Source organism: Zosterops lateralis (genome assembly GCF_965231275.1).
Source record: "Zosterops lateralis genome assembly, chromosome: 19".
Taxonomy (NCBI): Eukaryota; Metazoa; Chordata; class Aves; order Passeriformes; family Zosteropidae; genus Zosterops; species Zosterops lateralis.
The window spans coordinates 11,667,654-11,681,287 of NC_139779.1; positions in this window are offsets into that span (position 1 = coordinate 11,667,654).

Genomic DNA, 13,634 nt, shown 5'->3' on the forward strand with positions numbered 1-13,634 from the left:
AAACACACCAAGGTGCTGCTGCAAGCAAAGTTAAAGAACTCCCCCCGAGAGTTACTTTTCTCGGGCAAAAGAGCGCTTTACAGCGCTTTCTGGCTGCTAGAGACATGCAGAAAGAGCAAGTGTGGCAGAATGTGTTCCAAAGCAGCTGGAGCTACCACGGGCTCCTGACAGGCTTATTTTCACTTGGAGAACACAGAAAACACACCAAGGTGCTGCTGAAAGCAGTTACAGAACCCCCCCTGAGAAGTCCCAAGTTCTATGTGCAGAGTTTCTTTTCTTGGCAAAAGAGAGCCTGCAGCTGCAGTTATGTCTAACATGGAACAGAAGCAGAGATGCAGCAGAAACTGGTTTGTGGCTGCTAGAGACATGCAGAAACAGCAAGTGTGGCAGAATGTGTTCCAAAGCAGCTGGAGCTTCCACGGGCTGCGGACAGGCTTATTTTCACTTGGAGAACACAGAAAACACACCAAGGTGCTGCTGCAAGCAGTTACAGAACCCCCCCTGAGAGGTGCCAAGCTCTATGTGCAGAGTTTCTTTTCTTGGCAAAAGAGAGCTTTCAGCTGCAGTTATGTCTAACATGGAAAAGAACCAGAGATACAGCAGAAACTGGTTTCTGGCTGCTAGAGACATGCAGAAAGAGCAAGTGTGGCAGAATGTGTTCCAAAGCAGCTGGAGCTACCACGGGCTCCGGACAGGCTTATTTTCACTTGGAGAACACAGAAAACACACCAAGGTGCTGCTGCAAGCAAAGTTACAGAAGTCCCCCTGAGTGTTGCTTTTCTCGAGAAAAGAGCGCTTTACAGCGCTTTCTGTCTGCTAGAGACATGCAGAAAGAGCAAGTGTGGCAGAATGTGTTCCAAAGCAGCTGGAGCTACCACGGGCGCCGGACAGGCTTATTTTCACTTGGAGAACACAGAAAACACACCAAGGTGCTGCTGCAAGCAGTTACAGAACCCCCCCTGAGAGGTCCCAAGCTCTATGTGCATTGTTTCTTTTCTTGGCAAAAGAGAGCTTGCAGCTGCAGTTATGTCTAACATGGAAAAGAAGCAGAGATGCAGCAGAAACTGGTTTGTGGCTGCTAGAGACATGCAGAAAGAGCAAGTGTGGCAGAATGTGTTCCAAAGCAGCTGGAGCTACCACGGGCTCCTGACAGGCTTATTTTCACTTGGAGAAGACAGAAAACACACCAAGGTGCTGCTGCAAGCAAAGTTACAGAACCCTCCCTAAGAGTTGCTTTTCTCGGGCAAAAGAGAGCTTTACAGCGCTTTCTGGCTGCTAGAGACCTGGAGAAAGAGCAAGTGTGGCAGAATGTGTTCCAAAGCAGCTGGAGCTACCACGGGCTGCGGACAGGCTTATTTTCACTTGGAGAACACAGAAAACACACCAAGGTGCTGCTGCAAGCAAAGTTACAGAAGTCCCCCAGAGTGTTGCTTTTCTCGAGAAAAGAGCGCTTTACAGCGCTTTCTGGCTGCTAGAGACATGCAGAAAGAGCAAGTGTGGCAGAATGTGTTCCAAAGCAGCTGGAGCTACCACGGGCTCCGGACAGGCTTATTTTCACTTGGAGAACACAGAAAACACACCAAGGTGCTGCTGCAAGCAAAGTTAAAGAACTCCCCCAGAGAGTTACTTTTCTCGGGCAAAAGAGCGCTTTACAGCGCTTTCTGGCTGCTAGAGACATGCAGAAAGAGCAAGTGTGGCAGAATGTGTTCCAAAGCAGCTGGAGCTACCACGGGCTCCTGACAGGCTTATTTTCACTTGGAGAACACAGAAAACACACCAAGGTGCTACTTCAAGCAGTTACAGAACCCCCCCTGAGAAGTCCCAAGCTCTATGTGCAGAGTTTCTTTTCTTGGCAAAAAAGAGCTTGCAGCTGCAGTTATGTCTAACATGGAACAGAAGCAGAGATGCAGCAGAAACTGGTTTGTGGCTGCTAGAGACATGCAGAAAGAGCAAGTGTGGCAGAATGTGTTCCAAAGCAGCTGGAGCTACCACGGGCTCCGGACAGGCTTATTTTCACTTGGAGAACACAGAAAACACACCAAGGTGCTGCTGCAAGCAGTTACAGAACCCCCCCTGAGAGGTCCCAAGCTCTATGTGCAGAGTTTCTTTTCTTGGCAAAAGAGAGCTTTCAGCTGCAGTTATGTCTAACATGGAAAAGAAGCAGAGATGCAGCAGAAACTGGTTTGTGGCTGCTAGAGACATGCAGAAAGAGCAAGTGTGGCAGAATGTGTTCCAAAGCAGCTGGAGCTACCACGGGCTCCTGACAGGCTTTTTTTCACTTGGAGAACACAGAAAACACACCAAGGTGCTGCTGCAAGCAAAGTTACAGAACCCCCCCTGAGAGTTGATTTCTCGGGCAAAAGAGCGCTTTACAGCGCTTTCTGGCTGCTAGAGACATGCAGAAAGAGCAAGTGTGGCAGAATGTGTTCCAAAGCAGCTGGAGCTACCACGGGCTCCGGACAGGCTTATTTTCACTTGGAGAACACAGAAAACACACCAAGGTGCTGCTGCAAGCAAAGTTAAAGAACTCCCCCCGAGAGTTACTTTTCTCGGGCAAAAGAGCGCTTTACAGCGCTTTCTGGCTGCTAGAGACATGCAGAAAGAGCAAGTGTGGCAGAATGTGTTCCAAAGCAGCTGGAGCTACCACGGGCTGCGGACAGGCTTATTTTCACTTGGAGAACACAGAAAACACACCAAGGTGCTGCTGCAAGCAATGTTACAGAGGTTTCCCAGAGTGTTGCTTTTCTCAAGAAAAGAGCGCTTTACAGCGCTTTCTGGCTGCTAGAGACATGCAGAAAGAGCAAGTGTGGCAGAATGTGTTCCAAAGCAGCTGGAGCTACCACGGCCTCGGGACAGGCTTATTTTCACTTGGAGAACACAGAAAACACACCAAGGTGCTGCTGCAAGCTGTTACAGAACCCCCCCTGAGAAGTCCCAAGCTCTATGTGCAGAGTTTCTTTTCTTGGCAAAAAAGAGCTTGCAGCTGCAGTTATGTCTAACATGGAACAGAAGCAGAGATGCAGCAGAAACTCGTTTGTGGCTGCTAGAGACATGCAGAAACAGCAAGTGTGGCAGAATGTGTTCCAAAGCAGCTGGAGCTACCACGGGCTCCTGACAGCCTTATTTTCACTTGGAGAACACAGAAAACACACCAAGGTGCTGCTGCAAGCAGTTACAGAACCCCCCCTGAGAGGTCCCAAGCTCTATGTGCAGAGTTTCTTTCCTTGGCAAAAGAGAGCTTGCAGCTGCAGTTATGTCTAACATGGAAAAGAAGCAGAGATGCAGCAGAAACTGGTTTCTGGCTGCTAGAGACATGCAGAAACAGCAAGTGTGGCAGAATGTGTTCCAAAGCAGCTGGAGCTACCACGGGCTCCTGACAGGCTTATTTTCACTTGGAGAAGACAGAAAACACACCAAGGTGCTGCTGCAAGCAAAGTTACAGAACCCCCCGGAGAGTTGATTTCTCGGGCAAAAGAGCGCTTTACAGCGCTTTCTGGCTGCTAGAGACATGCAGAAAGAGCAAGTGTGGCAGAATGTGTTCCAAAGCAGCTGGAGCTACCATGGGCTCCTGACAGGCTTATTTTCACTTGGAGAACACAGAAAACACACCAAGGTGCTGCTGCAAGCAAAGTTACAGAAGTCCCCCAGAGTGTTGCTTTTCTCGGGCAAAAGAGCGCTTTACAGCGCTTTCTGGCTGCTAGAGACATGCAGAAACAGCAAGTGTGGCAGAATGTGTTCCAAAGCAGCTGGAGCTACCACGGGCTCCGGACAGGCTTATTTTCACTTGGAGAACACAGAAAACACACCAAGGTGCTGCTGCAAGCAAAGTTACAGAAGTCCCCCTGAGAGTTGCTTTTCTCGGGCAAAAGAGCGCTTTACAGCGCTTTCTGGCTGCTAGAGACATGCAGAAAGAGCAAGTGTGGCAGAATGTGTTCCAAAGCAGCTGGAGCTACCACGGGCTCCGGACAGGCTTATTTTCACTTGGAGAACACAGAAAACACACCAAGGTGCTGCTGCAAGCAAAGTTACAGAACCCCCCCTGAGTGTTGCTTTTCACGGGCAAAAGAGCGCTTTACAGCGCTTTCTGGCTGCTAGAGACATGCAGAAAGAGCAAGTGTGGCAGAATGTGTTCCAAAGCAGCTGGAGCTACCACGGGCTCCGGACAGGCTTATTTTCACTTGGAGAACACAGAAAACACACCAAGGTGCTGCTGCAAGCAAAGTTACAGAAGTCCCCCTGAGAGTTGCTTTTCTCGAGAAAAGAGCGCTTTACAGCGCTTTCTGGCTGCTAGAGACATGCAGAAAGAGCAAGTGTGGCAGAATGTGTTCCAAAGCAGCTGGAGCTACCACGGGCTCCTGACAGGCTTATTTTCACTTGGAGAACACAGAAAACACACCAAGGTGCTGCTGCAAGCAAAGTTACAGAAGTTCCCCTGAGTGTTGCTTTTCTCGAGAAAAGAGCGCTTTACAGCGCTTTCTGGCTGCTAGAGACATGCAGAAACAGCAAGTGTGGCAGAATGTGTTCCAAAGCAGCTGGAGCTACCACGGGCTCCGGACAGGCTTCTTTTCACTTGGAGAACACAGAAAACACACCAAGGTGCTGCTGCAAGCAAAGTTACAGAAGTCCCCCAGAGTGTTGCTTTTCTCGGGCAAAAGAGCGCTTTACAGCGCTTTCTGGCTGCTAGAGACATGCAGAAAGAGCAAGTGTGGCAGAATGTGTTCCAAAGCAGCTGGAGCTACCACGGGCTCCAGACAGGCTTATTTTCACTTGGAGAACACAGAAAACACACCAAGGTGCTGCTGCAAGCAAAGTTAAAGAACTCCCCCCGAGAGTTACTTTTCTCGGGCAAAAGAGCGCTTTACAGCGCTTTCTGGCTGCTAGAGACATGCAGAAAGAGCAAGTGTGGCAGAATGTGTTCCAAAGCAGCTGGAGCTACCACGGGCTCCTGACAGGCTTATTTTCACTTGGAGAACACAGAAAACACACCAAGGTGCTGCTGAAAGCAGTTACAGAACCCCCCCTGAGAAGTCCCAAGTTCTATGTGCAGAGTTTCTTTTCTTGGCAAAAGAGAGCCTGCAGCTGCAGTTATGTCTAACATGGAACAGAAGCAGAGATGCAGCAGAAACTGGTTTGTGGCTGCTAGAGACATGCAGAAACAGCAAGTGTGGCAGAATGTGTTCCAAAGCAGCTGGAGCTACCACGGGCTGCGGACAGGCTTATTTTCACTTGGAGAACACAGAAAACACACCAAGGTGCTGCTGCAAGCAGTTACAGAACCCCCCCTGAGAGGTGCCAAGCTCTATGTGCAGAGTTTCTTTTCTTGGCAAAAGAGAGCTTTCAGCTGCAGTTATGTCTAACATGGAAAAGAACCAGAGATACAGCAGAAACTGGTTTCTGGCTGCTAGAGACATGCAGAAAGAGCAAGTGTGGCAGAATGTGTTCCAAAGCAGCTGGAGCTACCACGGGCTCCGGACAGGCTTATTTTCACTTGGAGAACACAGAAAACACACCAAGGTGCTGCTGCAAGCAAAGTTACAGAAGTCCCCCTGAGTGTTGCTTTTCTCGAGAAAAGAGCGCTTTACAGCGCTTTCTGTCTGCTAGAGACATGCAGAAAGAGCAAGTGTGGCAGAATGTGTTCCAAAGCAGCTGGAGCTACCACGGGCGCCGGACAGGCTTATTTTCACTTGGAGAACACAGAAAACACACCAAGGTGCTGCTGCAAGCAGTTACAGAACCCCCCCTGAGAGGTCCCAAGCTCTATGTGCATTGTTTCTTTTCTTGGCAAAAGAGAGCTTGCAGCTGCAGTTATGTCTAACATGGAAAAGAAGCAGAGATGCAGCAGAAACTGGTTTGTGGCTGCTAGAGACATGCAGAAAGAGCAAGTGTGGCAGAATGTGTTCCAAAGCAGCTGGAGCTACCACGGGCTCCGGACAGGCTTATTTTCACTTGGAGAAGACAGAAAACACACCAAGGTGCTGCTGCAAGCAAAGTTACAGAACCCTCCCTAAGAGTTGCTTTTCTCGGGCAAAAGAGAGCTTTACAGCGCTTTCTGGCTGCTAGAGACCTGGAGAAAGAGCAAGTGTGGCAGAATGTGTTCCAAAGCAGCTGGAGCTACCACGGGCTGCGGACAGGCTTATTTTCACTTGGAGAACACAGAAAACACACCAAGGTGCTGCTGCAAGCAAAGTTACAGAAGTCCCCCAGAGTGTTGCTTTTCTCGAGAAAAGAGCGCTTTACAGCGCTTTCTGGCTGCTAGAGACATGCAGAAAGAGCAAGTGTGGCAGAATGTGTTCCAAAGCAGCTGGAGCTACCACGGGCTCCGGACAGGCTTATTTTCACTTGGAGAACACAGAAAACACACCAAGGTGCTGCTGCAAGCAAAGTTAAAGAACTCCCCCAGAGAGTTACTTTTCTCGGGCAAAAGAGCGCTTTACAGCGCTTTCTGGCTGCTAGAGACATGCAGAAAGAGCAAGTGTGGCAGAATGTGTTCCAAAGCAGCTGGAGCTACCACGGGCTCCTGACAGGCTTATTTTCACTTGGAGAACACAGAAAACACACCAAGGTGCTACTTCAAGCAGTTACAGAACCCCCCCTGAGAAGTCCCAAGCTCTATGTGCAGAGTTTCTTTTCTTGGCAAAAAAGAGCTTGCAGCTGCAGTTATGTCTAACATGGAACAGAAGCAGAGATGCAGCAGAAACTGGTTTGTGGCTGCTAGAGACATGCAGAAAGAGCAAGTGTGGCAGAATGTGTTCCAAAGCAGCTGGAGCTACCACGGGCTCCGGACAGGCTTATTTTCACTTGGAGAACACAGAAAACACACCAAGGTGCTGCTGCAAGCAGTTACAGAACCCCCCCTGAGAGGTCCCAAGCTCTATGTGCAGAGTTTCTTTTCTTGGCAAAAGAGAGCTTTCAGCTGCAGTTATGTCTAACATGGAAAAGAAGCAGAGATGCAGCAGAAACTGGTTTGTGGCTGCTAGAGACATGCAGAAAGAGCAAGTGTGGCAGAATGTGTTCCAAAGCAGCTGGAGCTACCACGGGCTCCTGACAGGCTTTTTTTCACTTGGAGAACACAGAAAACACACCAAGGTGCTGCTGCAAGCAAAGTTACAGAACCCCCCCTGAGAGTTGATTTCTCGGGCAAAAGAGCGCTTTACAGCGCTTTCTGGCTGCTAGAGACATGCAGAAAGAGCAAGTGTGGCAGAATGTGTTCCAAAGCAGCTGGAGCTACCACGGGCTCCGGACAGGCTTATTTTCACTTGGAGAACACAGAAAACACACCAAGGTGCTGCTGCAAGCAAAGTTAAAGAACTCCCCCCGAGAGTTACTTTTCTCGGGCAAAAGAGCGCTTTACAGCGCTTTCTGGCTGCTAGAGACATGCAGAAAGAGCAAGTGTGGCAGAATGTGTTCCAAAGCAGCTGGAGCTACCACGGGCTGCGGACAGGCTTATTTTCACTTGGAGAACACAGAAAACACACCAAGGTGCTGCTGCAAGCAATGTTACAGAGGTTTCCCAGAGTGTTGCTTTTCTCAAGAAAAGAGCGCTTTACAGCGCTTTCTGGCTGCTAGAGACATGCAGAAAGAGCAAGTGTGGCAGAATGTGTTCCAAAGCAGCTGGAGCTACCACGGCCTCGGGACAGGCTTATTTTCACTTGGAGAACACAGAAAACACACCAAGGTGCTGCTGCAAGCTGTTACAGAACCCCCCCTGAGAAGTCCCAAGCTCTATGTGCAGAGTTTCTTTTCTTGGCAAAAAAGAGCTTGCAGCTGCAGTTATGTCTAACATGGAACAGAAGCAGAGATGCAGCAGAAACTCGTTTGTGGCTGCTAGAGACATGCAGAAACAGCAAGTGTGGCAGAATGTGTTCCAAAGCAGCTGGAGCTACCACGGGCTCCTGACAGCCTTATTTTCACTTGGAGAACACAGAAAACACACCAAGGTGCTGCTGCAAGCAGTTACAGAACCCCCCCTGAGAGGTCCCAAGCTCTATGTGCAGAGTTTCTTTCCTTGGCAAAAGAGAGCTTGCAGCTGCAGTTATGTCTAACATGGAAAAGAAGCAGAGATGCAGCAGAAACTGGTTTCTGGCTGCTAGAGACATGCAGAAACAGCAAGTGTGGCAGAATGTGTTCCAAAGCAGCTGGAGCTACCACGGGCTCCTGACAGGCTTATTTTCACTTGGAGAAGACAGAAAACACACCAAGGTGCTGCTGCAAGCAAAGTTACAGAACCCCCCGGAGAGTTGATTTCTCGGGCAAAAGAGCGCTTTACAGCGCTTTCTGGCTGCTAGAGACATGCAGGAACAGCAAGTGTGGCAGAATGTGTTCCAAAGCAGCTGGAGCTACCACGGGCTCCGGACAGGCTTATTTTCACTTGGAGAACACAGAAAACACACCAAGGTGCTGCTGCAAGCAAAGTTAAAGAAGTCCCCCCGAGAGTTACTTTTCTCGGGCAAAAGAGCGCTTTACAGCGCTTTCTGGCTGCTAGAGACATGCAGAAAGAGCAAGTGTGGCAGAATGTGTTCCATAGCAGCTGGAGCTACCACGGGCTCCGGACAGGCTTATTTTCACTTGGAGAACACAGAAAACACACCAAGGTGCTGCTGCAAGCAGTTACAGAACCCCCCCTGAGAGGTCCCAAGCTCTATGTGCAGAGTTTCTTTTCTTGGCAAAAAAGAGCTTGCAGCTGCAGTTATGTCTAACATGGAACAGAAGCAGAGATGCAGCAGAAACTGGTTTCTGGCTGCTAGAGACATGCAGAAAGAGCAAGTGTGGCAGAATGTGTTCCAAAGCAGCTGGAGCTACCACGGGCTCCTGACGGCTTATTTTCACTTGGAGAACACAGAAAACACACCAAGGTGCTGCTGCAAGCAAAGTTACAGAAGTCCCCCTGAGAGTTGCTTTTCTCGAGAAAAGAACGCTTTACAGCGCTTTCTGGCTGCTAGAGACATGCAGAAAGAGCAAGTGTGGCAGAATGTGTTCCAAAGCAGCTGGAGCTACCACGGGCTCCGGACAGGCTTATTTTCACTTGGAGAACACAGAAAACACACCAAGGTGCTGCTGCAAGCAAAGTTACACAAGTCCCCCTGAGTGTTGCTTTTCTCGAGAAAAGAGCGCTTTACAGCGCTTTCTGGCTGCTAGAGACATGCAGAAAGAGCAAGTGTGGCAGAATGTGTTCCAAAGCAGCTGGAGCTACCACGGGCTCCGGACAGGCTTATTTTCACTTGGAGAACACAGAAAACACACCAAGGTGCTGCTGCAAGCAAAGTTACAGAAGTCCCCCTGAGTGTTGCTTTTCTCGAGAAAAGAGCGCTTTACAGCGCTTTCTGGCTGCTAGAGACATGCAGAAAGAGCAAGTGTGGCAGAATGTGTTCCAAAGCAGCTGGAGCTTCCACGGGCTCCGGACAGGCTTATTTTCACTTGGAGAACACAGAAAACACACCAAGGTGCTGCTGCAAGCAAAGTTACAGAAGTCCCCCTGAGTGTTGCTTTTCTCGAGAAAAGAGCGCTTTACAGCGCTTTCTGGCTGCTAGAGACATGCAGAAAGAGCAAGTGTGGCAGAATGTGTTCCAAAGCAGCTGGAGCTACCACGGGCTCCGGACAGGCTTATTTTCACTTGGAGAACACAGAAAACACACCAAGGTGCTGCTGCAAGCAAAGTTACAGAAGTCCCCCTGAGTGTTGCTTTTCTCGAGAAAAGAGCGCTTTACAGCGCTTTCTGGCTGCTAGAGACATGCAGAAAGAGCAAGTGTGGCAGAATGTGTTCCAAAGCAGCTGGAGCTACCACGGGCTCCGGACAGGCTTATTTTCACTTGGAGAACACAGAAAACACACCAAGGTGCTGCTGCAAGCAGTTACAGAACCCCCCCTGAGAGGTCCCAAGCTCTATGTGCAGAGTTTCTTTCCTTGGCAAAAGAGAGCTTGCAGCTGCAGTTATGTCTAACATGGAAAAGAAGCAGAGATGCAGCAGAAACTGGTTTCTGGCTGCTAGAGACATGCAGAAACAGCAAGTGTGGCAGAATGTGTTCCAAAGCAGCTGGAGCTACCACGGGCTCCAAACAGGCTTATTTTCACTTGGAGAAGACAGAAAACACACCAAGGTGCTGCTGCAAGCAAAGTTACAGAACCCCCCCGAGAGTTGATTTCTCGGGCAAAAGAGCGCTTTACAGCGCTTTCTGGCTGCTAGAGACATGCAGAAAGAGCAAGTGTGACAGAATGTGTTCCAAAGCAGCTGGAGCTACCACGGGCTCCTGACAGGCTTATTTTCACTTGGAGAACACAGAAAACACACCAAGGTGCTGCTGCAAGCAAAGTTACAGAACCCCCCCTGAGAGTTGCTTTTCTCGGGCAAAAGAGCGCTTTACAGCGCTTTCTGGCTGCTAGAGACATGCAGGAACAGCAAGTGTGGCAGAATGTGTTCCAAAGCAGCTGGAGCTACCACGGGCTCCGGACAGGCTTATTTTCACTTGGAGAACACAGAAAACACACCAAGGTGCTGCTGCAAGCAAAGTTAAAGAAGTCCCCCCGAGAGTTACTTTTCTCGGGCAAAAGAGCGCTTTACAGCGCTTTCTGGCTGCTAGAGACATGCAGAAAGAGCAAGTGTGGCAGAATGTGTTCCAAAGCAGCTGGAGCTACCACGGGCTGCGGACAGGCTTCTTTTCACTTGGAGAACACAGAAAACACACCAAGGTGCTGCTGCAAGCAAAGTTACAGAAGTCCCCCAGAGTGTTGCTTTTCTCGAGAAAAGAGCGCTTTACAGCGCTTTCTGGCTGCTAGAGACATGCAGAAAGAGCAAGTGTGGCAGAATGTGTTCCAAAGCAGCTGGAGCTACCACGGGCTCCGCACAGGCTTATTTTCACTTGGAGAACACAGAAAACACACCAAGGTGCTGCTGCAAGCAAAGTTACAGAAGTCCCCCTGAGAGTTGCTTTTCTCGAGAAAAGAGCGCTTTACAGCGCTTTCTGGCTGCTAGAGACATGCAGAAAGAGCAAGTGTGGCAGAATGTGTTCCAAAGCAGCTGGAGCTACCACGGGCTCCTGACAGGCTTATTTTCACTTGGAGAACACAGAAAACACACCAAGGTGCTGCTGCAAGCAAAGTTACAGAAGTCCCCCAGAGTGTTGCTTTTCTCGAGAAAAGAGCGCTTTACAGCGCTTTCTGTCTGCTAGAGACATGCAGAAACAGCAAGTGTGGCAGAATGTGTTCCAAAGCAGCTGGAGCTACCACGGGCTCCGGACAGGCTTCTTTTCACTTGGAGAACACAGAAAACACACCAAGGTGCTGCTGCAAGCAAAGTTACAGAAGTCCCCCAGAGTGTTGCTTTTCTCGGGCAAAAGAGCGCTTTACAGCGCTTTCTGGCTGCTAGAGACATGCAGAAAGAGCAAGTGTGGCAGAATGTGTTCCAAAGCAGCTGGAGCTACCACGGGCTCCAGACAGGCTTATTTTCACTTGGAGAACACAGAAAACACACCAAGGTGCTGCTGCAAGCAAAGTTAAAGAACTCCCCCCGAGAGTTACTTTTCTCGGGCAAAAGAGCGCTTTACAGCGCTTTCTGGCTGCTAGAGACATGCAGAAAGAGCAAGTGTGGCAGAATGTGTTCCAAAGCAGCTGGAGCTACCACGGGCTCCTGACAGGCTTATTTTCACTTGGAGAACACAGAAAACACACCAAGGTGCTGCTGAAAGCAGTTACAGAACCCCCCCTGAGAAGTCCCAAGTTCTATGTGCAGAGTTTCTTTTCTTGGCAAAAGAGAGCCTGCAGCTGCAGTTATGTCTAACATGGAACAGAAGCAGAGATGCAGCAGAAACTGGTTTGTGGCTGCTAGAGACATGCAGAAACAGCAAGTGTGGCAGAATGTGTTCCAAAGCAGCTGGAGCTACCACGGGCTGCGGACAGGCTTATTTTCACTTGGAGAACACAGAAAACACACCAAGGTGCTGCTGCAAGCAGTTACAGAACCCCCCCTGAGAGGTGCCAAGCTCTATGTGCAGAGTTTCTTTTCTTGGCAAAAGAGAGCTTTCAGCTGCAGTTATGTCTAACATGGAAAAGAACCAGAGATACAGCAGAAACTGGTTTCTGGCTGCTAGAGACATGCAGAAAGAGCAAGTGTGGCAGAATGTGTTCCAAAGCAGCTGGAGCTACCACGGGCTCCGGACAGGCTTATTTTCACTTGGAGAACACAGAAAACACACCAAGGTGCTGCTGCAAGCAAAGTTACAGAAGTCCCCCTGAGTGTTGCTTTTCTCGAGAAAAGAGCGCTTTACAGCGCTTTCTGTCTGCTAGAGACATGCAGAAAGAGCAAGTGTGGCAGAATGTGTTCCAAAGCAGCTGGAGCTACCACGGGCGCCGGACAGGCTTATTTTCACTTGGAGAACACAGAAAACACACCAAGGTGCTGCTGCAAGCAGTTACAGAACCCCCCCTGAGAGGTCCCAAGCTCTATGTGCAGAGTTTCTTTCCTTGGCAAAAGAGAGCTTGCAGCTGCAGTTATGTCTAACATGGAACAGAAGCAGAGATGCCGCAGAAACTGGTTTCTGGCTGCTAGAGACATGCAGAAAGAGCAAGTGTGGCAGAATGTGTTCCAAAGCAGCTGGAGCTACCACGGGCTCCTGACAGGCTTATTTTCACTTGGAGAAGACAGAAAACACACCAAGGTGCTGCTGCAAGCAAAGTTACAGAACCCCCCCGAGAGTTGATTTCTCGGGCAAAAGAGCGCTTTACAGCGCTTTCTGGCTGCTAGAGACATGCAGAAAGAGCAAGTGTGACAGAATGTGTTCCAAAGCAGCTGGAGCTACCACGGGCTCCTGACAGGCTTATTTTCACTTGGAGAACACAGAAAACACACCAAGGTGCTGCTGCAAGCAAAGTTACAGAACCCCCCCTGAGAGTTGCTTTTCTCGGGCAAAAGAGCGCTTTACAGCGCTTTCTGGCTGCTAGTGACATGCAGGAACAGCAAGTGTGGCAGAATGTGTTCCAAAGCAGCTGGAGCTACCACGGGCTCCGGACAGGCTTATTTTCACTTGGAGAACACAGAAAACACACCAAGGTGCTGCTGCAAGCAGTTACAGAACCCCCCCTGAGAGGTGCCAAGCTCTATGTGCAGAGTTTCTTTTCTTGGCAAAAAAGAGCTTGCAGCTGCAGTTATGTCTAACATGGAACAGAAGCAGAGATGCAGCAGAAATTGGTTTGTGGCTGCTAGAGACATGCAGAAAGAGCAAGTGTGGCAGAATGTGTTCCAAAGCAGCTGGAGCTACCACGGGTTCCTGACAGGCTTATTTTCACTTGGAGAACACAGAAAACACACCAAGGTGCTGCTGCAAGCAAAGTTACAGAACCCCCCCTGAGAGTTGCTTTTCTCGAGAAAAGAACGCTTTACAGCGCTTTCTGGCTGCTAGAGACATGCAGAAAGAGCAAGTGTGGCAGAATGTGTTCCAAAGCAGCTGGAGCTACCACGGGCTCCGGACAGGCTTATTTTCACTTGGAGAACACAGAAAACACACCAAGGTGCTGCTGCAAGCAAAGTTACAGAAGTCCCCCTGAGTGTTGCTTTTCTCGAGAAAAGAGCGCTTTACAGCGCTTTCTGGCTGCTAGAGACATGCAGAAAGAGCAAGTGTGGCAGAATGTGTTCCAAAGCAGCTGGA